Source organism: Octodon degus, unplaced genomic scaffold, assembly GCF_000260255.1.
Source record: "Octodon degus isolate 3935 unplaced genomic scaffold, OctDeg1.0 scaffold00062, whole genome shotgun sequence".
NCBI classification, from domain to species: domain Eukaryota; kingdom Metazoa; phylum Chordata; class Mammalia; order Rodentia; family Octodontidae; genus Octodon; species Octodon degus.
In genome coordinates, this window is record NW_004524638.1 from 7,149,213 (window position 1) to 7,151,872 (window position 2,660).

General features: G+C 40.0%; 1 pseudogene; it reads left to right on the forward strand.

Moving 5' to 3' along the window:
* Positions 1-501: 501 nt before the first annotated feature.
* Positions 502-1,646, forward strand: LOC101565242 (annotated as a pseudogene).
* Positions 1,647-2,660: the final 1,014 nt, after the last annotated feature.

Consider the following 2,660-nt stretch of genomic DNA (forward strand, 5'->3'; position numbering starts at 1 on the left):
CTGCTCATAGCGCAATGAAAATTGGAACAGTGGTGATAGATTGAGGTTAATATTCTTCATTCTTTTAAAAGACAAGAAGTTCCAATATGCACTATGACATGGATGAATCTTGAAAACATTAAACTAAGTGAAACAATCCAGTCACAAAAGGACAAATACTGTGTGAGTCCATTAAATGAGATATCTAAAATAGTCAAATGCATAAAAAGAGAAATAGAGTGGTACTTGTCAGTGTCTAAGATTAGAGGAAGTGGGACATCAGAGTGCAAGGGGGCAGAACATGTCAGTCTGAAAACATGAGGAACATTCCAAAACAGACACGCTCTTCTGCTCAGGCAATGTTTTCATCACTTTTCTCTGTTTGCTGAGACAATACACCTGAAACCTAAAATTAAGAAAGGAAAAGTTGAGAGACTGCTGCGCCCCTCCATCCGCCGCCACCCACCCAGGACACAGAACACCCAGGCGTGGATAAAAATGAGCTGGTACAGAAGGCCAAACTGGCCGAGCAGGCTGAGCGATATGATGACATGGCAGCCTGCATGAAGTTTGTAACTGAGCAAGGCGCTGAATTATCTAATGAAGAGAGGAACCTTCTCTCTGTTGCTTATAAAAATGTTGTAGGAGCCTGTAGGTCATCTTGGAGGGTTGCCTCAAGTATCGAGCAAAAGACGGAAGGTGCTGAGAAAAAGCAGCAGATGGCTTGAGAATACAGAGAGAAAATTGAGACTGAGCTAAGGGATATCTGCAACATGTACTGTCTCTTTTGGAATTTTTTTTTTTTTTTTCAGAACCGGGGATTGAACTCAGGATCTTGCGCTTGCCAGAGAAGCACTTATTCCACTGAGCCATCTCCCTGGCCCCTATGGAAAAGTTCTTGATCCCCAATGCTTCACAAGCAGAGAGCAAAGTCTTTTATTTGAAAATGAAGGGGGACTACTACCATTACTTGGCCGAAGTTGCTGCTGGTGATGATAAGAAAGGGATTGTGGATCAGTCACAACAAGCGTACCAAGAAGCTTTTGAAATCAGCAAAAAGGAAATGCAACCAACGCACCCTATCAGATTGGGTCTGGCCCTTAACTTCTCCGTGTTCTGTTACGAGATTCTGAACTCTCCAGAGAAAGCCTGTTCTCTGACAAAGACAGCTTTTGATGAAGCCTTTGCTGAACTTGATACATTAAGCGAAGAATCATACAAGGACAGCACGCTAATTATGCAATTACTGAGAGACAACCTGACATTGTGGACATCGGATGCCCAAGGAGATGAAGCTGAAGCAGGAGAAGGAGGGGAAAATTAACTGGCCTTCCGACTTTTGTCTGCCTCATTCTAAAATTTACACAGTAGACCATTTGTCATCCACGCTGTCCCACAAATAGTTTTTTGTTTACGGTTTATGACAGGTTTATGTTACTTCTATTTGAATTTGTATATTTCCCATGTGGTTTTATGTTTAATATTAGGGGAGTAGAGCCAGTTAATATTTAGGGAGTTACCTGTTTTCATCTTGAGATGGCCAGTATGGGGAAGTGGAATTTTTATACAAGTTACAATTGTTCGGCATAGTACTTTGGGTACATTGTGGCTTCATAAGGGCCAGTGTTAAAACTGCTTCCATGTCTAAGCAAAGAAAACTGCCTACGTATTGGTTTGTTCTGATGGGGAGTAAAAGGGATCACTGATTACAGACACAGATGTACTTATGGTGGGTACTTTAAGGCCTGGAGCACCTCCGAGGCTGGGGCAAAGACAGACACCCCGCGGGTCCTCCAGGCGTGGAGCCCGTGTGCGGGGAGTGGGCAGTCCCAGCGTGCACATCTGTGCCTGCAGCTGCAGGGGTGTGCCTTCAGACGAAGTCGTCACCCATTTACTCTGGATGAGGGCAGAAACGGTTCACATTCCATTATTTGTGAAGTTACCTGCAGTTTGCTTTCATTATTTTTGCTACACATTTTATTTGTATTTAAATGTTTTAGGCAACCTAAGAACAAACGTAAAAGTAAAGCTGCAGTAATTGCTTGGCATTCATTAGTTCATGCATATCGAGCGTAGCAGTAAACAAGCAAAAGCCCTCGTATTTAACTTTTTTAGAGGTTTTTTTTTTTTGCCTTTGTGATTTTTTTTTTTTTGATACTTGCCTAACATGCATGTGCTGTAAAAATAGTTAATGGGGAAATACCTTGAGATGATGGCTAGCTTTGTTTCATGTCTTAAGAAATTTTCATGAACAACCTAAGCATAATTGTTAAGAACATATGTATTAAGTTCATGTAAGTGGAATAAAAGTTTTATGAATGGACTTTTCAACTACTTTCTCTACAGCTTTTCATGTAAATTAGCCTTTTGATTTCAAAACTTCTCTGAAGGAAATTTTATTTCTTGGAAATTTATTTCTTATTCCTCTTGGAAGCTAATAGGCTTTTTCCAAGTTTAAAGGCAAAGTTTATCATAACAAAAATACTAGTAATATAATTACCATTCTCAGCTATGTCCCATATCTCCTCACTTCCCCCAAAAAATAATTGATATGAAAAAAATATTTTATGATGGAGGGGAAGATTGGAAAAAAAAAACAATTAAAATGTGTTCCGTTTAAAATTTTGGTATATGGCATTTTCTAACTTAGGAAGCCACAATGTTCTTGGCCCAACATGACA